This window comes from Mesoplodon mirus, assembly GCF_964341445.2.
Source record: "Mesoplodon mirus genome assembly, chromosome: 6".
Classification (NCBI taxonomy): Eukaryota; Metazoa; Chordata; class Mammalia; order Artiodactyla; family Ziphiidae; genus Mesoplodon; species Mesoplodon mirus.
Window position 1 is genome coordinate 93,233,406 of NC_138982.1, and position 25,746 is coordinate 93,259,151.

The window sequence follows — 25,746 nt, forward strand, 5'->3', positions numbered from 1 at the left end:
AAACAGAGAGTCAGTCAATCTATTTATAGGGTTCCTTCTAATTTTCATGTTTATGATTTGTTAAAAAAACAAAATTCAACTGAGTAAATTTTAAAGATCTTATTGGTTTTATTCAGTGATTCATGAATTGGGCAGCATGCCAATTCTAGCAGATAGAAAGGAGCTCTGAGAAGCTGTACAAAAGGAAAGACTTTTATAGACAGAAGGGAGCAGGAACAAGGAAGTTATACTAGGCAAAAAAGTAGGTTGGTTATCCCAAGGATACTTTTCTTTAGGGGATGGTAGGGGTCTCTCAGGCAGCTGACCTAGCCAGTGCTGATCAGGTGATTCCTGATTGACTGGTTTAAGATTCCATTTCTGGGAGAGCCAAAGCTGTAGTTAAGTCCTGGTTAGGTGACTTGGGGCTTAACATCAGCAACTCCATATTGGGCCTGTTGTCTTGTTTTTAACAGATGGTATATTGAGAAAGAATATTTGGCAAAGTGAGAAAGAATATTTGGCAAAGTGAGAAAGAATATTTGCCAAAGTTTATGGTATGACCAAGTGTTAAGATGCTTAGGTTGAAATGCTGTATGTACATTAACAATACTACTGTTTATGGGAAAATGGGTTTTATGATATTTATGGGGAGATGGGTTTTATTCTTCTGAGAAAATATCTCACAAATAAGTATCTGCAATCACTTTGTAGAGTCAGAGTTTTCTGCAAGCCACTGCCTTGGTTGTGATTCTCAGTTGAGTCCTCTAGGGGTCTGGTGTATACAAACAACACTGGCTTTGTAGTCAGGCAATTTTTGCTCTTTTGTTTACTAGCCATGAGAGCTGATGAAAACTCCTCTGTGATGTAGTTTCTTCATTTTTAATATATGAATAATAATAGCTACCTTGCAAGGTTGTTAGGAGAATCACAGAGTATATTAATAAGTAGTAAGTGCTCAGCAGGTGTTTGGTTTGCTTTCCATTGTTTTTAAATTAATGGGAATTGGATCCAAATTAGGACAAAAAAAAAAGCATCTGAGAAAGATGCTTTTTACAGGAGCTTACCCTAAAATAATTGCATATATAAATATATACGTGTGTGTGTATACATATGAATACATATATATGTATACTTAAGTATATATAGATGTGTATATACATATGAATACATACATAGATGTATACTTAAATATATATTTTCCATTAATATTGCCCAAGAAAGCCAAAGCATGTTCTAAGTGTTACTACTGAAAATTAGGATCCAACCTAGGTCATAGAGTCTTACAAACCCCATTTAACTGTTGAAACTAACTGTTTTAATGCAGTGATTTGACTTGTTCAATATCCATTAAGTTTAATTATTTATTTGAATTTTAATAGCAAAAAAGAAAGCTACAATTCTACAGGCAATACCTTATTGAATGCTGACGCATAGGTTACTCTCACAAGGATAATTTTAAATTTAAAAGAAATATTTAAAGTCAAAATTCTTAAATGTATACCATAAATTATGACTAATAAGTGATAATAGCTTTTAATTTATTCTAGTATGCATATATTAGAAAAACTACTGTGGGAAGTAATGGCCTAAAGAAAAAATAAGGCACACATAAAGGAAAAAAAAGCCTGATGTCATAATATATCTGAAAAAAAAAAAACTATGAAAACTCAAAGGTTTGTTATACATGTTCACTGGTGACTTTAAGGGCAAGCGGGCCCAGCTCCTTGAGATGTATAACTATTCAGTAACAAGTCAGAGTGTTATTAGCCTGTTCTAGATAGTGAATAATATAATTCCTCCCCTCAGCTCTACATTTATACATTTCTTAGCTAAGAGACAAGTGTCAGTGTGTATTTCATAAGCCCAAGCTATTTTAAGCATCTCCATTTTCATTTGTCTGTATAGACAAAAATGTTGGCTGCCAAAAACATAGCCTTAAATATTGAATTACCTAGTTCTAGTTCAGTTACCAAAATGTGGTTGTATACCTACTGTGTGCCGTGGGAGCATGGGAGCCGTGCTAGGTTCTGGCAGGAGTGATGATAAGTCAACTCACTAGCAAACGAACAGTAGGCATATTTCTTGCCTTCTAAGAGTTAACAGTTTTGCTGGGGAGGCACAATTTCACAAAATAAAATAAGCAGTTAGGATTGTTTAAATATGAGTTTTTGAAATGTTTTCCCCCAAAGTGAAAAAAATAGGATCAGTGCCAGAGTGGCCAGTTCCAAAGTGATGTTCTGAAACTTCAGAAGTTTCCTTGGAGTAGCAGAAACTTTCCAGGAAGTGAAGCAGTTTATAAATAGTTTCAGATCTTTGGGGAAATATACAGAGAAACTGACAGAAAATGAATCCATGGAGATTTGACACCTAAGCAAGACCCACCTAAGCAAGATCTAAAAATAAAACTGAATGGAGTTGCCCAAGGATTATGTACCTATTATCAGAGACATTCATGCAAAACTTTAGGTTAGGTGGTGACAGGATTACAACCACAACAAGAAATTGAGATACAGTTAGTGAAATTCTGAAGTGCTCTCTTAGGCTGAGTCAACCTTAAGAAAGAACACCCCCGTTTTTGATAACAGATGAAGAAAGGCTATGGAGGAGACAGATTCTGGTAAGGCAGAGATTTCTGTAACAAACACAATAAAGATGACATTTCTAATGTATGGACATGGGCTTTATTTGCAGTGTTACAACTGTTTTTTGATCAAATGTGTTGTGCAGGATTTGTGGCATAACAGGCATCAAGGGAAAAGGTTTGGATATTTTTAGAGAACTGTACCTTCAGTATGTCTCAACAGTGTGATCGAGGGCTTTCAGGGAAAGCTTCCCATCTCCAATTAACTCTCACACTTAGGAATAAAAAGTTCCATTATTAGCAGTTTCTCTGTGGTGAACATCGTCCTTTCCTTGTCTCTTTTTGAAGGTGGAAGAATTGCCGAGAATGGCAGCACTTTCTTTCCTTCACACTTCAGATCAATACTTGTTAGATCACTTTCCTGTTTGATGAGAGAGATGGGAAAACTTGAGAACGAAAGGAAGTGAATATGGAAGGGGGCGGGGAGAGCAGAGGCCACCAAATCAGAGTCGGAGTCCTGGAAGACAGTGGTGTTGGTTTACCAACGTTTTCTGGGCTCTACTGAATGAAACATGGATTTGTGTACGATGACTTGAGAGTTAAGAGATCTTTATGTAGGAAATAACCTTCTGTCCTATCTCACTGGTATATTGTTAGGATAGAAGTAATAATGAAATAATAATAAAAATAAACAACTTTTAAAATTCTCTGCGCATTGCTGAAGAATATGATTATAACATTGTGATAGTGGATAAGTTATTAGTAATCAACTTCCATGTAAATCTGGGTCAAAGACAATTTAACCACAGGGGGAAGAAAATAAATCCATGAGACTGCCTTTAGCAAGGTCACAGAGCAAGATACTTTCCAGCCCTGAGAACCCGCGATTTCCTTCCTGTTTCTTTTCATCTTTATCTGTTCTGTATTCCACTATTTTATGTCCCTTCTCCCACCCTTTGCCTTTTCTCAGTAAGGATATTTTCTTTTCGAGACCTGAGGATATTGCCACTGTTTTGGTTATTGCTTTTGCACTTGTGTAGCAGCTTTTAAATTCCCATCTTTTTTAGCAGCTGCAGCCAGACAAACATATGAGTCAGTGGGAGGGGTTTAGAGGAGCTGGCTCAGTTCTCCAGGGAGCAGTAACCTTTTGGCAGTCCAACAGACACACATTTAAAGTCCAATGACTGCAAAAGCTCTCTCTGTAAATATGATAGCAACTGCAGCTTTCCCAAGCTCTACCAAGAGTTTTTTCAGAGGGAATCAGGTTTCTGCCTATAGAGAGAGACATTCCTGAAGGCTTAACTCTGACCTCAGCTAAAATCTGAAGACAGCTGGGAAGTGATAGGGCGGGGGGGATGAAATTTGGGGATATGAACGTGAAAAGGTCTTATTAAATGTTCTCATTAGGTTTTGTTGCCGTGTACCCTATACTCCAAATAGCGAATCAAAGCTAATCTTTCCTTTTTCAGTAGTTCAGAGTACCAAGATATTTCTCTTTACAGTGTTCACATAAGTGATTCTCAAAGTGTGGTTTCTGATCTGGTTATCCTTGAGGGCCTCCTGGAGGGGTGTGCATTTTCAGCTCAGTCTTTTTCACCTGTTTATCCTCTGACAATGACAGTGGTCCACAGACTAAGATGTTCCTGTGAGTGAAGCTTCTACTTTGCTAATTGCTTATATTTGATTAAAAACGAAACTGCCAGTTTGATCAACTTAATATTAAGAAGAAAATAAAGATAGGAGTGGGTTGTTGATTCCTACAAGAAACCAGTAAATGATTTATTTCTCTATTTCCTTACATTGTACTTCCTGTATCTTTTGCTTTCTTCTTCATTGTTTATCATAAAATGAAAAGAATAAGAGGATCTTGTGTAAAAGGGATGAATCATGGAAGATTTTTTTCTTTGTGGCAAGTAGGAACAATTGGTTCTTTTGCTAAGTGAAAATTCAGACAATACTTTCCTTGATATGCATTTTGCCAAGATGAAGTTTCACAATAAAGTCTGTTTACACTGAAAGAGGCAACAGAATAGTATCTTAGTTAACATAGAAGAAAGTGATGATTAGAGGCCAGTTGGAAAGCCAAAGCCACAGTCTCAATGAGGCTGGAAAGTTTTACTTGATGACCCAAGGTACCAGTTGGGGTTCTTGGTTTCGAATAACGGAGAACCTCTGTCTAACATAGGCAGAAAAATAATTTGTTGGAAGGATATTGGGTTTCTCACAAATTGGCTAGAGGGCTAGAGATCGAATTCAGAAAGAGACTGGGAACCAAGGGAGGATGAACAGCTGAGGACATAGCTGAGATCCCTCCACTGCTTAGAATCTGTCACTATTCCTGTTACCATTGATATTGATGCCCCTTGGCATTTACCACCACACCACTGGCCACTGCCCTCTGCTCTGGGGGTCAGGAATATTTCCTGGCAACTCGAGCAACTTGACATTTCTCTCTCAAGAATCAAAGAGCCAGGTGGCGCAGTGGTTGGGAATCCGCCTGCAAGTGCAGGGGACACGGGTTCGAGCCCTGGTCCGGGAAGATCCCACATGCCACGGAGCAGCTAAGCCCGTGCACCACGGCTACTGAGCCTGTGCTTTAGAGCCCGTGAGCCACAACTACTGAAGCCCACGCACTTAGAGCTGGTGCTCGGCAACAAGAGAAGCCACCACGACGAGAAGCCTGTGCACCTCAATGAAGAGTAGCGCCCCCTCTCCTCAACTAGAGAAAGCCCGCGCACAGCAATGAAGACCCAATGCAGACAAAAATAAATAAATTAAAAAATAATAATAATAATAAAAAAAAGAATCAAAGGGCCAGTCAAGAGCACCTAATTGGCTGAGTTCAGGTCATGTGTGTTTGTCCAAACATCTAGGTCAAGAGCACCTAATTGGCTGAGTTCAGGTCATGTGTGTTTGTCCAAACATCTAGGTCAAGAGCACCTAATTGGCTGAGTTCAGGTCATGTGTGTTTGTCCAAACATCTAGGTCAAGAGCACCTAATTGGCCAAGTTCAGGTCATGTGTGTTTGTCCAAACACCTAGGGATGGTGCCTGACGCAGGGGCGTGTGTGCGGGGGCGAGCAGGAGATGAGGAGGTGGACCTTTTCATTTTCAACTCAATTTTATCTATCTATTCATCTCCCAACAATGACAAGAAGCCCCCTCCCCTTACTTACCCTGTTGGAGGTGAAGATATCCACCTTTCTTGTATTCTTGCGGTACTTCGTATATCGGCTTTACTGCATTGTTTTATTTATAATTGACACGTCTGCTTTCCCTGACTAGACCTAATTTATGGAGAAGGATTGAGTTATGTTTTTAGCCTCATCATCTAGAGTGCTTAACAAGTATTAGGAACTTAAAATATATTAGTTGAATAAATTATGTTTAGTTATATCACAGGGAAGGCTAATACAATGAAAACATATGAAATAATAATAGCAAACAAGTACTAATGGAGCACTTGTTATATACTGACCGTTCTCTCATTTCATCCTTATAACAGTCCTGTGAAATAGTTTCTATTCTTTTCTTCATTTTATGCATGAGAGACCAAGGCTCAGGTTAACTAACTTGTTCTAGTTTATATAACTGAAACTGACAGAGCAGGGATTTCAGATTCAGGGCAGTCCGACTTCATCAGAACTGTACTGCCCCCTGGAGGTAAATCAGAGAGAAGAGGAAAAGGGGTCCAGTCTCAGAGAAGAGAGATCTCTAGTTTGCTATTCTCTGTTCTTAGATGTTCACCTAGGATGGATGGCCTTTATTTGATGGTAGACAAGCCAGGCAAGAGAGTTTTATGTTTACTGATATAAATGAGATCCTTTTTTGAATTTGATATTATCCTAAAGAAACTGGTGTTTCGTCATAACTTGATTAATAAAGCATTCCTTATTTATGGAATTCTTAGCTCTGTGTTTCCCTCATAATATAAGCAAATAAAATAAGTATAAATAAATCCACATAAATGTAGATTATTCAAATCAGAATTTACAAATTTTGTATCTCACATCAAAATCTTTGTTTTCTTTATATAGTTAACAAAAGCCATATTTTACCCTAAAACTTGAGAATTTTGAGTATGTTTTCTTCTCATCTTTAGAAGTACATCTTTAGAAAATGTACTAAAAATCACGATTGCCTGCTTTTGAAAAGAATTCTTGACTAAATATGAGTAAGAAAATAGCAGTAATCCAGATATTTTTATTGGCATAAATGTATATATTTTTATTTTTATGGTGAGTTGTATCTGAGAGAGAGCATATACCTTCTTTTATCAGAAATGATGAAAACATGGGATTGCTCCTTGGGAAACATTAAAAGCAGGTTTTCTTCATGATAGTTAAGAAGACAGAATAGAGTGAATTTAAATGTGATTGCTTTGTATTTGGATAACCAGTTGCTAAAGCAAGGATATATTCTGTTATATTGTCATTTTATTCCTGGTACTTGAGGCATTATAGAAACGTGCAGAACTCATACTTGTAATTGCATTCTTATACATGTCTTCTTGTATAGATAGCTCTGTTACTCCGGAAGGCTAATTACTAGTGTGGATTTACTCAACTTGTAAGTTTCAAGTAAATGGACAAATAGTAAATGCGGACATAGGGGAATAATTTGAATTTAAGTAGGCTTGTGGGAAAGACTTTGTAGGTTATGGAAGATTGAGTATATTTGTGTTAGAGGGAAGAGAGAGGAGAGGGAAGGAAGGAGTAAAGGTATGAAAGAGGCAGGAGATTGTTTATGAAGATGTTAACAAAAGAGTGGAAGGAAAAAGATCAGATTCAGTAATGGAGAGATTGGCGGTGGAAGTAAGAGTAATATAGCCAGAGAAAGGAAATGCAAACAGCATAACCTTGAAGGGGGGTGGTTCTAAAAGATGATAGGATGCAGAGTGGCTGAAGTGGATCACAGTTGTAGTTGTTTGACATTGAGAAGGTCATGGAAGACGGGATGACAGATGTGGGGCTGTAGAAGATTTTCTCTTGGGTGTTAAGGTTTTTAAGTAACTTGGGAATGCCCTGGAGGTCACCAGATGATAGTGGTAAAGATATAGGAAAGTACACAAATGCTCAAGTGTGCCTCAGAAAATGTGCTGAGAGCTGGTGGTGGGCAATTGTTGGGAAGCCGCAGTGGAGATTATGTAATGCTAGCTCCTCCAGCCCACTGAATCCAGAGGCGCGGAAGAGAGCAACATCTACTGAGAGAAACCTGGGAGTGAGCATCAGACAGAAACATTGAGATTTCCAATCACGTTAGGAGAAAGTACATCTGTTTTTGGCTTTGGCTTTAATTATTAACACACTCTTAATGAGTTACAACCACGTGGTAGACATCCTGCTGGATGTTGGGAATTCAGAGATTTAAAACAGTGTGTCATCATGAAGAGGGTGGATTTTGAAGCTAGCCTCAGTTGGCTTTCAAATCTGACACCATCACCACTATCTCTGTGGCCCTGTGGCGTTCTTAGCTTACCTGAGACTTTGTTTCCTCTTCTGTAAAATAAAGACATTGATAACTTATGTTGCAGCATTGTTGTGAGGATAAAATAAATTGTAAATAAAAGTCCTATCATTGTGTGGCCTTGCAGTTGCTATCATCATCATCATTATTGTTGTTGTTGTTATTATTTTGGTGTCTAATCTGATAGGTTGGGGCAGATGACATGCACATAACCATGAGCTGGTAGGAAGACTGAGGTTAACTAACCCCTGACCGTCTTATTTGGGAACGCTGGCAGTGGGTTAAAGTTTAATGAGCCCTAGCCCAGGCAATTTTGATGAGATGAGATAAGGAGGTAGAACACACGAGGGCCACATTAACAGCACTGCCATATGTTAGTGATCATGGATGCAGACCCAGAAGAAACACTTGCCTCAGAAATCAGAGAAACCATCTGTCTGGGTTTCAGTTTCTTCATTTATGGAGAATATAGACTTCCCTTCTTTCTGTTTGGTTGTTGTGAAGATGACGAGACAAGTGTGTTGACAGCTGTGAGTGGTGTGTATCTGAAGGGTTTTGTGTTTATGAATTTTTTTGGACAGAATTTCCAGTGGCTGCTGTCCCCATCATCCTTACAAGACCTGGAGAAAATGGAGAAAATACCCTCCACAGGAGATTAAACCCAAGAGTAAAAAAAATTAAAAAAAAAAAATAATAATTCGGGCTTCCCTGGTGGCGCAGTGGTTGAGAGTCCGCCTGCCGATGCAGAGGACACGGGTTCGTGCCCTGGTCCAGGAAGATCCCACATGCCGCGGAGCGGCTGGGCCCGTGAGCCATGGCCGCTGAGCCTGCGCGTCTGGAGCCTGTGCTCCGCAACGGGAGAGGCCACAACAGTGAGAGGCCCACGTACCGCCAAAAAAAAAAAAAAAAAAAAAAAAAAAATTCTCCTCAGTGTAATTGAAGCATTTGTGAATCATATGATAGGGAAAAGACAGAAAAATGTTGTAGCATATAAATGTTGAAAAATGTAGGCGTGATCATGCTTGGTAGCTTCTAGAGTTGTCGTCAGTCATTAGAAAATGTTTTGCTTAGTAATCAATACTGTAATACAATGAAATGTGACATTTCTCTAAGCCATTCTTGGATCCTTAAAAGGAAAAAAAACCCTTCCATTGTTTATTTGGAAGACTATCAGAAACTGAGGATTTCTTGCCCACTAATATTTCTATCCAGACTTGTGTGACCCTTCCCTTTAACTGATCAGCCATCTCTATCACATATTCTTCCTCCCCGCTGCCTGTCTGTTGTCTGGATGGAGCAGGTTCTGCTCATCGGACTCAGCTTTGTGTTTCATTTGGCCTCCATATGATTGGTTGGATCTAAAATTTTTAAGAGCTAGCCAGTTTAAACTATGGTAACAATAGGTAAAAGTGAGTAAGTATAAGGGATTGATTCCTCAGCAAATGCCACCCATTTAAGACCAGATGAAAGAGGTCAACATTCATAATAATAATGGCTAATATGTTGTGAATGCATCTTTTTTTTTTTTTTTTTTTTTTTTTCCCGTACGCGGGCCTCTCACTGTTGTGGCCTCTCCCGTTGCGGAGCACAGGCTCCGGATGCGCAGGCTCAGCGGCCATGGCTCACGGGCCCAGCCGCTCCGCGGCATATGGGATCCTCCCAGACCGGGGCACGAACCCGTATCCCCTGCATCGGCAGGCGGACTCTCAACCACTGCGCCACCAGGGAGGCCCGTGAATGCATCTTTTAACCAGTTTAAAATCCTCATCGCGACACGCTGAGCTTGTTTTTACTATCCAATTTTAAAGGTGAGGGCACTGAAGGAGGAGAATAAAGTCACCTGCTCAAGGACTCCATTTAATCGGTGGCAGAGTTGGGACTGGAAACCTGGTAGTATAGCTTTAAGCACTAGGATGCATCATCTTTTCAGGTTTGAAAGACTTAGAGAAGAAATGTTAAAATGGAAAAAAATCAATCAATCAATCCATCCATCAAAGGCCTGGAAAGGATTATAGTTGGTTATCAAATTTTAGAATGTGAGGAATAAGAGCACTTTTTGAAATGTGAGAGGTAAATTTAGCACAATAATTGGAAATGTGTTTCATAAATTTATGCAATTTAGTAACCCAAGAAACGATTTATACTGAAAACCTCCTCCCTTTAAAAAACCTCTGATGAAATAGATGTACGTTTGAGTATCTTTTAGGGCATACATCCTCTAATTTTTAGGCTTATTTCAGGGAAAACATTAGACTCTTTGCCTTTTATTCTCATGGTGCTGTTTACAGAACCGTAGTTCTGGGCTGTGGGAAGCGTTTTGTGTTCTGACTTATGAGAACTTAACTTCCTTCTGTGGGTTTGACTTTATTCTCATGTCTTTGTCTCCACGGGGAACTGCATTACAGTTTTTCAACATCAGCCTGACAACAATGAATGGAACAATGACATGGTGGCTGGCAAGAGGCAAGAGGCTCAGGTTTCCAATAGTTTGTATAATAACTGAATTTATGTAATTTATGAAATACTCTAAGGAGGAACTTTTTATTATGAAATTAACAAGGTAGATCTTCAGATCCTTAAATCTGTCTTTGAAAAAGTTATCCTGTTCTAATTTGTTGAAATATAGCCCTTGAATCTTTCATTCAAAAATATGTGTACTGTCTTGGTGTTATTTGCACTTGTGAATTTTTATGAGATTTTCATTTCAAATTGTTAAATGGAATGATTACTTCTATTTTTTTAACTTGTAGTTTTTAAAAGTTATTTCAATTTGTTTTCTCTAATTTTTTTTTTTTTTGCAACATGCGGGCCTCTCACTGTTGTGGCCTCTCCCGTTGCAGAGCACGGGCTCCGGACGCGCAGGCTCAGCGGCCATGGCTCACGGGCCTAGTCGCTCCGTGGCATGTGGGATCTTCCCGGACCGGGGCACGAGCCCATGTCCCCTGCATCGGCAGGCGGACTCTCAACCACTGCGCCACCAGGGAAGCTCTATTTTTTTTTTTTTAATATTTATTTATTTGGCTGCACCGGGTGTCAGTTGTGGCATGAGGGATGTTTTTGTTTTTTAGTTGTGGCACGAGGGATCTTCGTTGCAGCATGCAGGATCTTTAGTTGCAGCATATGGGATCTTTTAGTTGCAGCATGTGGGATCTTTTATTTGCAGCGTGCAAGCTCTTTTAGTTGCAGCATGAGGGATCTAGTTCTCTGACCAGGGATCGAACCTCGGCCCCCTGCATTGGGAGCGCAGAGTCTTAACCATTGGACCACCAGGGAAGTCCCTAAATGTTTTAAAGAAACTTAAGATTTAAAAATATATTTGCAGAGCCAGAGCTATGTTGTATTATTATTTTGTAAAATATTTTAGCAAAAAATTGCTAAATTTTTGCAAAGAAGGAATGCGATCATTCAGTAGACTTGTAGAGACAATGGATAATGGTTAACTCTCAATGCAGTTGCTCCTGTGTCTTTCCTGCTCTATTTGCCAATAACAAGAATTGAGTTTTTTGGATCCTGTGGTTTGGAAATAACAGATTACGCATTCCACATACTCTTTATTGAGGTATACTATGTGAGACAAATGGTGTGATGTTCTGTTTGGAGACCAGAAAGCTGAGATGTTCTAGGGGCAGTGGGCATTCCTAGGTGGCGTGTGGGGAAGTAGGATAGTGTGGTGATAAGGTGATGGTTCCCAGAGGCCACGGGAGTTGGACTGGTGGCCTGGCCCAAGGGAGATAACCCTGGCCTCTGGGTCACAGCTCTCTAACCCTCTGGGTTTATATGCTGCATTCGCTCAGGCACATTTCATGCTCACGTGAGAGGAAAACACCCTCACTGGCGCATTAAGTCACAAAGAGGCTTTCACAAATGCTGTCTCTGTTAGTTTCTGAAGGGGCTTTTCAGCTGTCACCATGACCCCTGCTGGACTAAACATATGTTTAAAACATGTGGAGGAATGGTCAGGTTGAGAGGCTCTGTTGCCACTTGGTATTATTCCTGGCTCTCTTTTCCAGTCGACTTGCCAACATTCTAATTGTGTGGGGCTTGCAGCTGCCACAGTCATACTAGTCTCAGTTTGGTGTTTCCAAGCTCCTGAAGCTTCCACCACTTCTGCCAGAAGTCCTCCCAGTTGTTACCACCCTGATTGCTTTCAAGTTCAGAGGCAAAGCGGGGGGGTCAGTCTGTCTCTGTCTGTCCTCTTGTGCTCTAGATCATGTTCTGGCTTTTTCTTATTTACATGCCATATATTCACGGAGAGCAGCTCTGTGACCTTTGCTTGTATGCAGCCTCCACAGGGCTCTGTGCAGAACACTTCATGAATGGCTTAAATATCACTCACCAGTGTCTTTCTAGTCCCCTCTGTTGTTTCTTGCTAAAAGGGTATCTGGGTTAACTTAAATGCTTCTATTAAGCAGGATCTCTTTCCTCTGTGTCAATGCAGTTGTTAATGGATCATGAGTAGATCAGTTGTGATATTTAATTCTGGCAGCTTTTCATAAAAGATTTACCCTGTTTATTCAAGTGATCCCCTCAATTTCCTGCTGGCTCTGGTACCTAAATGTAGTGGTCCAGATTGGTCAGGTACTATTTACTTTAGTAAATGGATGTGACAAATATTTCAGTTGGTCCAAATGAAATCTCATTAAAGAGTCTGTAATGTAATTGATTCTGATGTTTTTGAGTAGCAGCACTGAAGGAAAGGAGAGAAAGGGGGATTGGAAGACAATTGACACTTGTCTCCCCCAGGAGCCATGTTTATATCTTTATAAGCATTTTCCCATTTAATCCTGGCCAAAAGCCCTTTCATCTAGTTAGTTTACTCCTATTTTAAAGATGGGGAAACTGAGGCTCAGAGGGTTAAATATCATATTCTAGGATACATACGTATCTAGTAAGTGGTAGAAATAATTTCAAATCCTGGTGTGTTTGATGCCAAAGTCAGTGTTCTTTCACTTGAATATACTGCACCCAAGGTTGCTTCACACTTACCTTGGTAAGTGTATAAATGTATATGTGGAAGTCTCCTTACCTGTCCTGTTACCATCTGCGAAGACTGCCTGCCAAAATTATTACCTGCTTTATGAGATGTAAATATAAATTAATGAGGCTCATTTAAATAACGTCCTTCCCCTATTTGTGCCAAACGAGAGCTGTCCCCACATATCACGTACCTCAGGAGGGTATGAAATCATACCAAAGCCAGTCCTGGTTAGTGGCATTTTAGCAATCTCTCTTTGGGAATCGTGCAGCGCAATTAGCTTTGAACAGTGTAAGGGCCAGCTTTCTCTTCAGAGATTTGTAGAAAGGAGCTGAGATGGGCCAGACATCTGAGGGGCTTCTTGTTTGCCACCCTCAGTGTCTCTGTGCAGTAGCAGAAAATGTTTTCTTTTGAGAGCAGGGTGGGTTACAGCGAGATGGGGTCTTGAAGAGATGTTTGGAATGTCTGCTGTGGGGAATTAACCAGTGTCACAGGGCAGTAGTGCTGAGGGTCTAGCCCATAATTCAGAGACAACATGTTTGGTTTATTCTAGGAGCACTAGATGGTTGGACTGATAAATATGTAGAGTGAGTATGGAAAAAGGAACCATGACAGTGAGGATAATGGCAGGGTGTGGATGATATGAAGCACTCTGGGTTCTGGTTCTAGGGAAGAAACTGAAACCATAGGAGGGGTGTTGTTAAACAAGAGGATGGGATAAACATCACAAGTGAGAAATGACGTGAGTATAAAGCAGACACTTAACAGGCACAGGGCTGGAAGGATGCCTGCCTTTAATCTGCTGCTGTGAGTATTTGTGGTGGGGAGGGGACAGAGGTCACCTGACCAAGTTGAGAGACTTCAAAATAGTATTTTAAAGGGTTGCAGCTATTCTTTGTTTATAATTTCAGACTAATGTAGAATGCCACTTTGACTATAATTTTAAAAATTCTACTAATTCTAGTGATATCTTTTGCATGATAAAAGCGAATAAAATCAATTTGTAGCTAATTACAAAATTTATGTTCAATTTCAAATGTACAGTGGTAAATCAAAGTTGATAAGAAACCCTTGATCTGAGGTCTTCCAGATTTTTTTTATTCCATAGGTTCCAGGCCCAGGCTCCCAGTTTTTAAGTTGAGAACAGAAATTGGTTTCCATATTCTGAGATAGAACACATGAAAGTCTTTAGTTCAAGGAAGTTCAGCTTATAATCAAGTTTATAATGACTGTATACAGTCTCGGTAGGTGAAATGAGCCATAAATTTGTCTTTTAGAAAACAACTGCATTTACATTAGAGAGAATTTCAAAGATAAACTAGCATGAAATTGCATGAATATTGTCTTTCTTTATATAAACTGAACCCTACATACAATAGTGAAATCTTCTGGTATAAATTTACAACCTGTATATTCTGATAAGTTGAAGATTTTCTGAATGTCACAAAATTGTCATAAGAAATATCATCATCGAAATTGCTTTTCACAAAAGCTCTCCTTTATTACTTCTACTGAATAATTTATATGTTTTGGAAATGGCATGTGTTAATTTTTATGAAAAGTAATAATGTGATTTATTTGAAAGGTCTGTTTTTTCTGAGAATAAATCAATGCTTCTTAATCAGTTGTCTAATCTGAAAGCATTGTAGGTATAAATCAGGTTACAAATTAAGTCAGAAATCTAAGTTTAGACACAGATTGATTTTGATTTTGATTCCACTTGCCTTCAAGTGAAATAGCCTGGACCTGATAAAATTCTCTCCATTGATTTCCAGAAGTGGCATTTGGTGTAGCCTCATGGTATTAATGTGATTGTCATGGCCCAGTATTTGTACTCAGCTGTGGTAGTAGAGTAAGTTTAAATTGATAAGATTGGATAAATAGCATTCTTCAGATGTTCTGGATGACAGCGTATCTAATGCAATTGCATTTGTCTGCCAGTTTCTATGTGTTAGAGCACAAAAGATTTTGATCCATGAATAATTTCGATAAAGAAATTCAACTCACTTCCTTCTATAGTGTACTACAAATTATAAATTTTCATTAGAACTATTCAATCACTTGAGAAAAGAATGCATTTTAAATCAGGTTCCATGCCAAATATCTCATTTATGGAGCTGTGCTGCTTAACATTGGACACATTGATTACTTTGGTGAATGTTGAAAATCTCAGTTGGAAACATTAAAACCATCTTTATTAGTTCTAGGATTTAGTAATACATATACTTGTGTAATAAATATTAGGAGCTACTAATAGACCAGCTTTTAAGTGAGAGAATATCTATTTGCTTAATTGTGGTGAATTATCGGGACATGATTATGTAGGCGTGGGTGCTGAAATATGACTAAAACATTCATGAATGGTATCAGCTCCTGTAGGAAGCTAATAGATATGCCCATTAGATAGTCTTTGAGATATTGTGGGCTTTAAGGCCTGATCATAATGGTTGATTTATGCCTGTGTAGCTACTTTTATTACCAGATCATGAAAGGCTATGCAGTCATTCACTAACTGATCACCACAATCCCTTTATGAGTGAAATGGCTGGTATTTATTGTTCCTTCAGTATCTGGTCACTTTTCAAGAGGCTAACATTTTAATCAATCTCTTTTGGTTCCAGTAACTTCATAATTTGTATATATGATACTGAATTGAACTATTATGTTTAGAAACTCATTTATGTTTCACTTTAAAAGATAGCTCATTTTATCAAAAGTTTTATTCCTACCTCCATGCAGTCTCTCCTTACTTCTTTATATTAAATTTAACTCTGTAGCTTTGACAAGGTTTTCTGGATTCTGTCATGAAGAATCACAGAATTGTGATTGGAACTGACCTTTAAACTTTCAGGTTCTGACTCCAAGCCTCAATCCACTCTGGGTGTCTCTGAAAGATGGGTGTTGGGCCAGGATCATAAGTGTTTCCCCTGGAGTTTGTAGCAAGAAAGCCCTGATTTGAGTCTCTACCTAATGAACCTGGTGGGGTTATTGCAAATTTTTTGAGATCAGCTTTTCAGTTAAGAGACAGCTTGAGTGGTTATAGTTTTATTTTTATACCGAGCTAAAACTTCTCTTGCAGTGACCTTAGGAATTAATAGAGTATGTAGCTTCTACTATTTTGACACTTTTAATGACTGATATGTTCTTTAGTTTTCCATATTCTGTGGTAAATATTTCTATTTCTAATTTCTTCAATCCCAAAATAATGACATGGTTTCCAGAGGTCTTGTAGATCACTCTCATCCGTATTTTCTCCTGATGTCCACAGTTATCTTAAATTGTTGTTGCCAGAATTGCACATGCTGGTGAAAAACTGTAATAGCTAACCTTTTTTTTTTCCTAAAGTAGGCATTGTACTAAGTAGTTTATATGCATTATGTATTTTAAAAAGTTAAACATTTTATTTTAAGGTAATTATAGATTTTATCACAAATAGTTGTAAAAAATGATGAAGAGAGATCACGTGTATCCTTTACTCCGTTTTTCCCAATGGTAATGTATTCCAAAGTTATAATATGTTATCATAACCAGGAAATTGACATTGATGCGATTAATCTGTCTTTTCAGAATCCCCTAGTTTTTTTGTTTTTTTTTTTCGGTACGCGGGCCTCTCACTGCTGTGGCCTCTCCCATTGCGGAGCACAGGCTCCGGACGCACAGGCCCAGTGGCCATGGCTCACGGGCCCAGCCGCTCCGCGGCATGCGGGATCCTCCCGGACCGGGGCACGAACCCGTGTCCCCTGCATCGGCAGGCGGACTCTCAACCACTGTGCCACCAGGGAAGCCCCCCCCCCAGTTTTATTTATCCTTTGTGTTGGTGTATTGAGCTCTATACAGTTGTATCAATGGCGTATGTCCACCACAGTCCAGAGGTGGGATATCCATCACCTGAAAGATCCCTTGTGTTGTCCCTTATGCAGACACATCCCCTTCCTTCCTGCTTCCCCTCCCCAACCCCATCCTTAACTCCTGGCAACCACTAATCTGTTCTCCATTTCTCTAATTTTGTCATTTCATGAATGTTGTATAAATGTAATCCTAACACGTATGCAAACTTTTGGAAACTGGCTTTTTTCTTTTTTACCAAGTAAAGTTATCTGGATAAACATTCAAACTATTGTATGTATCAAGGGTTTGTTCTTTTTTATTGCTAAGGAATATTATATGGTATGGATGTACCACAATTTGTTTATCCATTAACCTGTTAAAAGACATCTGGATAGCTTCCAGTTTTAGGTTATTAGAACATGAACAATCGTGTACCGGTTTTTTTGTGTGAGCGTGCATTTTCTCTGCGATAAATGCCCAAGAATGCAGTTGCTATTGTGTGGTAATTGTGTGTTTAGTTTTCGAAGAAACTGCCAAACAGTTTTTTCAGAGTTTCGTACCAGCAATGTATGAGTGATCTAGTTTCTCCATATCCTTGCCTGTATTTGGTGTTGAGGTACTTTTTAAAACATTTTAGCTATTCTGATAGGTGTGTACTATCTCACTGCCAAGATGACAGAGTAAGAAGACTCCGAGTTCATCTCCTACAGGCACACCAGAATTACAACTCTTTACAGAGCAATTATTGATGAGAAGTATTAACATGCATTTTTTAAAATGGCTAATGATTTGAATATTTTTTCTTGAGTTTTTTGCCATTTGTATATCCTTTTCAGTGAAACGTCTGTGCATGCCTTTTGCCTATTTTCTAAATGGATTGTTTGTTGTTTTGTTTGAGAATTCTTTATATATTCCACTAGTCCTTTGTTGGTTTGGAAAATTTCCTCTCAGTCTATATCTTGTCTTTTCAGCCCTTTTTTTTTTTTTTTTTGCGGTACGTGGGCCTCTCACTGTTGTGGCCTCTCCCGTTGCGGAGCACAGGCTCTGGACACGCAGGCTCAGCGGCCATGGCTCACGGGCCCAGCCGCTCTGCGGCATGTGGGATCTTCCCGGACCAGGGCACGAACCCGTGTCCCCTGCATCGGCAGGCGGACTCTCAACCACTGCGCCACCAGCGAAGCCCCTTTTCAGTCTTTTAACAGGGTCTTTTGCAGAGCAAGAATTCTTAATTTTGATGAAGTTCAATTTTCAATTTTTCCTTTTATAGGTTATGCTTTTGGTGCTCAGTCTAAGAACTCTTTGCCTGGCTGTAGTTCCAGATGATTTTTCTCTGTCCCCCACCCCCCCCAGAAAGTTTTATAGCTTTCTATTTTATGTTTAAATACATGATATATTTTAGTTGATTTTGGATAAGGTGTGTGGTTTAGGTTGAGATTCAGTTTTTTTTTCCCCCTAAGGACGTCCAGTTGCTCCAGACCATTTGTTTAAAAGGCTATTTATTCTTCCTTCACTGGGTTGCTTTTGCACCATTGGAAAAATCAATTGAATGTATTTATGTGGGTCTATTTGTGGGTTCTCTGTTCGTTCCATATATCTATTTTCTGTCACTTCACCAGTACCACACTCTTGATTATGTAGACCTACTGTATATAATTAGGTAGAGTGATTATTCTCACTTTATTTTTCTATTCAAAATTGTTTTAGTTAGACAAGAGTGGCCAAGATGACAGAATAAGAAGACTCCGAGTTCATCTCCTGCAGGCACACCAGAATTACAACTCTTTACAGAACAATTATTGATGAGAATGACCTGAAGACTAGCAGAAAAAATTTTCAGAACTAAAGATATAAAGAAGGAGCCACAATGAGATGGGTAGGAGGGACGGAGACGTGGTACAGTAAAGACCCATACCCCAGGGTAGGTGACCCACAAGTGGAAGGATAATCACAATTTCTGAGGTTCTTTCCAAGAATCAAGGGGTCCAAGCCCCAGAGTGGGCTCCCCAGTCCGGGGGTCCTGCATCAGGAAGATGAGCCCCAAGAATTTCTGGCTTTGAATGGCATTGGGGCTTGTGTATGTAAGACCCAGAGGGCTGTGGGATTCAGAGACTCCACTCTTAAAGGTCACATGCAAAATCTCACACCCTTTGGCACCCTGTGCCAACAGAGTACTTTGAAAGTAGCCTGGGTCAGACTCACTTGCTTATCTTGGAGAAGCCTCCCAGAGAAGGCAGAAGGCCACTGGGATTCCCACCAGAGACAAAGATACTGGCAGCAGCCATTTTTGGGAGCTCGTTCTACCACGAGAACACTAGTGCTGGCAAATGCCATTTTGGAGTCCACCCTCTAGAATGTTAGTGCTGGGACACAACCCTGGCCACCAGACAGTGGGCACCAATCCACCCCATCCTGAGCAGCCAGTTGTACCGAGACGTGTCCCCTCCCACCAGCAGGCTGGCACCAGCCCCAGGTCCCCTGGCCTCACAACCAGCCACCATGGGACCCAGCTTCAGCCACCAGTGGACTGGCACCAGCTCTGGAATCCCCCAGCCCCACATCCAGCTGCTTTGGGACCCTGGGCCCATAGCCAGCCCACTGGGACCTGGCCCTGCCTGAGGGTGGGCCAGCACCAGCCCTGGGAAGCCCTGGTCCAGATATCCAGCTACCCCAGGACCCCATAGGCCTGCAGTTAGCAGGCTGGCACCAGTCCCAGGATGTTCAAGGCTCTGGCCCTGCCCACCAGTGGGCCAGCACCAACCTCAGGACTCCCCAGATTCCACAGCCAGCTGCCAAAGGGCACTGGCCCTGGGACCCCCCAAGGTGCCTCAGCCAGTCATGCCAGGACCCAGCCCCATCCACCAGTGAGCTAGCATCAGTCCTGGGAGTCGCGAGGCCATGTAGCCAGCCGCTCCAGGACTCAGCCTTACCCTAGAAACAAAAGTCTAGGACTCAATGGCTTTGCAGGTGAGTTCTACCTATCATTTAGAGAAGAGTTAACACCAATCCTTCTCAAACTATTCCAAAAAATTTTCAGAGGAAGGAATGCTTCTGAACTCATTCTGTGAGGCCAGCATCACCTTGATACCAAAACCAGACAAAGATATTACAAAAAAAGAAAATTAATGAGATGATGGATGTTCACTAAACTTATGGTGTAATCACTTCATGATGCATGTAATTCAAATCATGCTGTACACCTTAAGCTTACACAGTGCGGTATGTCAATTATATCTCAATAACACTGGAAAAATTGTTTTAGTTATTCTAGGTCCTGTATCTTTCCATAAAATATAAAAATAAGCTTGTCTATGTATATACAACACCTCTATGAGATTTTGATAGGAATGTTTTAAATCTATAAATCAATTTAGGGAGAATTGACATCTTTACTATGTTAAATATTCCAATACATGAACATGGTATGTCTCCCCATTTACTTAGATCTTTGATTTCTTTCATCAGCATTTTGTAATTTTAAACATACAGATCCTGTTCATGTTTTGATAAGATTATACCTGAGTATTTCAGTGTTTTTGAGGTGACTGTAAAAGTTACTGTGTTTTTAAATTCTAGGCAACATATTCATTGCTAGTGTATAGGAATGCTATTGACTTTTTTGTGTTGATCTTGCGTCCTTCAGCCTTGCTGAATTCACATATTACTTCTACAAGCATTTTTGTAGATTTCTTGGGATTTCCTACACAGAAAATCATGTGATCTGCACATGTTTCTTACTTTCCAAACCGTATGCCTTTTATTTCTTTTTCTTGTCTTATTGCAGTGGCTAGAACTATGTTGACTAAGAGAAGTGAGAGTGGCTATCTTTTCCATGTTCTTAATCTTAGGAGGAAAGCATTCAGTATTTTACTATTAAGTATGTTATTAGCTATAGGCTTCTTGTAGATGCTCGTTATCAAGTTAAGGTAGTTTCCCCCATTACTAACTTGCTGAGTTTTTTTTCTTCTTTAGCCGTTAGTATGGTGGATTATAGTAATTGATTTTCAAATGTTGAGACAGCCTTTTATACCTGGAACAAATCCCACTGGGCCATGGTGTTTAATTCATTTTATACATCTCTCAATTTGATTTGCTAATGTTTTTGAGGATTTTTGCATCTAAGTTCATAAGAGATACTGGTTTGCAGTTTTTGCTTTTTGTCCTATCTTTGTCTGATTTTGATATTTCGGTAAGACTGGCCTCATAAAATGAGCTTGGAAGTGTTCCCTCTTTTGTTTTCTGGAAGAGATTGTATATTTTTTCTTTAAACAGTAGAGTTCTCCAATGGAATCACTTGGTTGGAGATTTCTTTTTTGGAAGTTTTAAGTTGTGGGTTCAATTTCTTTAATGATTATAGAACTATTGAGATATTTGCTTCATCTTAATTGAGATTTGGTAGTTTGTGGTGTTCAAGGAGTTGGTATATATCATCTAAGTTGTTGAATATATGAACATATTTTTCTATCAACTCTGCCAATCTGTGAATTTAATTGATGATTTTAGACCATTTGCATTTTAGGTAATTATTAATATTTTGGGACATAAGTCTGTCATCTCAGTGTTTATTTTCTGTTTCCTGCATTTCTCATTTTTATGTTTCTTTTTGCTTTCCTTTGGGTTACTTAAATATTTCCTAGGATTCTATCTTGATTTATTTATAATGTTTTTTAGTGTATTTCTTTTATAGATTTCTTAGTGGTATCTCTGTGTATTATAATATATACACAGAGTATAATATAACATAATATAATATACATGTGTTTATTATCAAAGTGGTATCAATATTTTACCACTTTTATTGAAGTGTATACCTTACTGCTGTTTAGGTCTATCTTCCCTGCTTTTAAGTGTCATTGTCTTGAGTATCAGATAGTGTTACAATTTTTGTTTCAATAATTGAATATGATTTATAAAATTCATGAGGAGATAGTCTATTACATGTACTCATATTTGTGCTCTTTCAGTTTTTCTTTCTTCCTTCCTGATATTCCAAGGTTCTTTCTTTTATCATTTCCTTTCTGTTTGAAGAATGTTTTTTAGTCATTATTTATGGTCCTGTCTGCTATCAACAAATTGTTTTAGTTTTTCTTCATCAGATACTTTCTTTATTTTCTCCATATACCTGAAGGATAGTTTCACTGGTCATAGAATCTATAGTTGACCATTCTTTTCTTTCAGCATTTGAAAAAAGTTGTGCCACTTTCTTCTGGCCTCCAAAGCTTCATATAAAAAATCTGCTGTTGTTCAAATTAGTTTTCTTGTACATGTGTTGTTTCTCTCTGGCTGCTTTTAAGATTTTCTATTTGTCTTTAGTTTTCAGAAGTTTAATTATGGTGTATCTTGGATTAAATTTCTTTGGATTTATTTTATTTGGGGTTTGCTCAACCTCTTGAATCTGTTGCTTTATGTCCTTTGCCAGATTTGGGAAGTTTTCTGTCATTATTTCTTCAAGCACTTTTTTAGCCCTACTCTCTCCTAGTCTTCTGAGACTTTAATGATACAAGGTGTTGGGTTTTTTGCTGTTTATCCCTCAGGTCCCTCTCGCTCCCTCCCTCCCCTCTCCCTCCTTCTCTCTCTCTCTCTCTCTCTCTCTGTTGTTCAGGATGGTATAAATACCATTGATCACTGAGCTTATCCTCTGTTATCTCCACTATACTGTTGAGCCCATTCATGAGAGTCTATTCTCCACCCCCCTCCATTGTATTTCTCAGTTCTGTTTTTTTTGATTTGGTCATTATGATTATTATTTTACAAATTCTGTTATTTGCTGCGACTTTAAAATTTTTCATTTGTTTTAAGAGAATTTGTAATTGCTTGTTGAAGTATTTTTTTTCAGTCACTTTTGGGCATTTTTATATTTTTTATATTCAGTTTCTCTATATTTTTGTCTTTTTTTAAAAAAATTGTAGTTTGTTGAAGTATTTTTATGATGATTGCTTTAAAATTATTGTCAGATAATTCTAACATCTAATTTACTTTGTTGTTTATATCAGTTGATTATTTTTTTCTCCTTCAAGTTGTGATTTTCCTAGTTCTTGGTATGAGAAGTGATTTTCCTTCTTTCCTTCCTTCCTTCCTTCTTTTTTTGTTTTTTTTCTGTATTCTGACAATCTTGGTTATTATGTTATGAGACTCTGGGTCTCAATTAAATCTTTATTTTAGTAAGCAGTCATCCTGTTTAGATTTAGCTTGCAGGTCCTGGCCTACTTTCTGGGTTGTGATTCTAGTGGAAGTTTAATTTTAAGACCTTTGTGGTGCTATTTTCATCTGCTTATTGTCTGGTGCTGCCTGGACTTATAATGGTACTTCCTGAAGCTGCAGGGAGCTTCCCCAGTCCAGACTTGATGGTTCCTCTAGATGGGAAAAGGGAGTCACATGGTTCACGGGGGTGACAAGCACTTCTTAGGCCAGGCACTTGTCGTTGCCCCTGTTGGTACTGTCTGGAGAAAGAGATTCTCTAGCCTGTGGAGACTAAGAGGCTTCCTGAGCTGGGCCACTTGATGTGGTGGGATTCCACCTTGCCAGTGGCGTCTGGTGACTCTCGGTGGGGGAGGGTAGTCTCAGGCCCAGCAGAGGAGAGTGCTTTGTCTGGCCTTTCACTTTCAGTGGGGTTTCTGACCAATGTCCACTGCCAGTTATTGCTGAACTCACTTAGTGTTGTCATTGGGATCCTGTTTGATCTGGGGGAAAAAAATGAACCTGTATGGATCACCTTCTGTTGATACTTTGGAAATGCCAGGTCTGGGTTTCCTTCTTTTGTTGAGTTGGATGTCATATCCTAGGTTCCATAATCAGTCTATCTTCCTCTTTCCATATTTCAGGTTTCTCTTTCTCTTGCATCATTTCTAGGATTATATTTGTTCTTAGTGGGGAGAAGCAAACAGAAATGAGCCTATGCCATCTTATTTAGTATGTACTATTTATTTTAATTCTAGGGACTGCCCAGTGCCATAGGAATAATTGCCTCCCTGCTGCTGCCTGCCCAATAAGATGTTTTTTCAGTTATTGCTGTTTTAGCTGTCAAAATGTTTTGAAAATCTTAAGAGGATTTTATTTTTATATTAATTTATAGTCTAGTAAAAATTAAAATCATACATTTGGGAAGACTGTAGTTAATGTTGTTTTCGGGGATTATCTTCTTTTTTTTTCTTGTCTTCCTCAATAGTATAATAAGCCACTCTTGAAATTTTCTCTAAGATAAAGCCAAACCTCATAGTTTCTGGAATCATTATACCTCTTTAAGAAATTTGCTTGTATTCCATCATTTGAGATCCTTAAAAACTATATGAATTCTGTATCTTTTGCTTTGGGGTATAATATTAATATAGGGACTTGCATCATTTAGATATACTCTTATTTCGTTACCTATCTCTTTTTCTTTAATCATTCCAGACTATTCTCCCATCTGATTGTGTTTTACAAGGGTTTTAATATTATCATTCATTTCATTGGTGAAAATGGAAGAAGCACAGGAATTGAATAGATCTATGGTCTTTATCTGTTAATATTGCACTATTTTCTCCAAAAAGGAGCCTATCCATTCTTAGGCCTTCATTTGTTCTGAAGACATGTTTTGTTCTTTATCACATTCTCTATCAATTTTCTTTGATCTTCACTCCAAACTTTCTTTTTTTCTGGGTCCTACAAGTCTTAACAGTTCTCCTAAATAAAGAAAATTGGTCACTGTCATTACATAAGAAATATGGTTAAATTTTTCTCAACTGTCAAAGTAATACTATTATATGTAGACAGTACATTTCATTATGTGCTGTCCATCATATGCAGTGATAAAAATGATCTATTATTATCCCATGATCTATTATTATCCCTATTATTATTCTTTGGATAGCTGTGTGTGTGTTTGTGTGTGTGTGTGTGTGTATGTGTTAAAGAATTTTGCTTTTATCCATTTATATGATTTTATCATATAAATGATGTGTATATGTGTCAAAGGATTTTGCTTTTATCCATTTATATGATTTTATCCTTTTTTTCCTTTGAAATCATGGCCATGTTTTTGATATAGCTGTCAGATGTAGGGGTACAATTAGACTAGGGAACTAGTCATATGAAATTTGAACTCATGACATGAGCCTCAAAGCAGTGCCTGGATTGAGCTAGCTGGATACTAAATTATAATATGCAGAATTTTTGTCAACTGAGTGGGCTTTACAGTAGGGTTAAGAAGTTCCTTTTGCCATGCATAGGAGATTATTTCAGTTTTTGAGTACTATACTCAATATTTTGTTCTACCTATTCATACATGGTCATGAAAGAGCTATTCATTATCCATGACTAACTTACTCAGATGAAACTTATTTTGCTGATCATTCTTATTTTTAGACAAACCCTATAGCCCAAGATTATTTCTCATCCTTATATTCCATGTAAATAAACATACCTCCCCTATTTTTAATGTTATTTTATATCTCCTTCCATTTCTCTGGATAGTAACTGTCCCGTCTAATGTGAGGAATTATCTTACCCTCAGACCAGAGAAGGCAGCAAGTAGATGCTGTAGTTAAGTGTATGGCTTTGTAATCAGAATGCATCCTAACTTCACAACTGAGTAGCTTAGCTTTGTGACTTTGGACAAGTCAATTAAAGTTCTTAAAACCTCAGAACAAACTGAAAAGGCAATGGTTTCTTTTTTACAGTTCCAACAGTTAAATTGCTCTAATTATAGTTGAGTTTTTTATCTGTTCTGAGGTCCACCCATAGGCCTAATCCAGTGGTGTTTCTCTCTTCTTTCCTTTCTTCCTTCCACCCCTCCCTCCCTCCCTCCCTCCCTTCTTCCCTTCCTTCCTTATTGTTTTTAATTGATATATAATTTAGATACCACAAAATTAACCTGCTTAAAAGTGCACAGTTAATGGTTTTTGGTACATTCAGAAGGTTGTACAACCATCACCATTATCTAA

General features: G+C 38.7%; 1 long non-coding RNA gene across 1 annotated transcript in view; it reads left to right on the plus strand.

Moving 5' to 3' along the window:
* Positions 1-25,746, plus strand: part of LOC309806936 — a 306,740-nt gene that overhangs the window by 27,844 nt on the left and 253,150 nt on the right. The gene's annotated exons all lie outside the window — the stretch shown is intronic.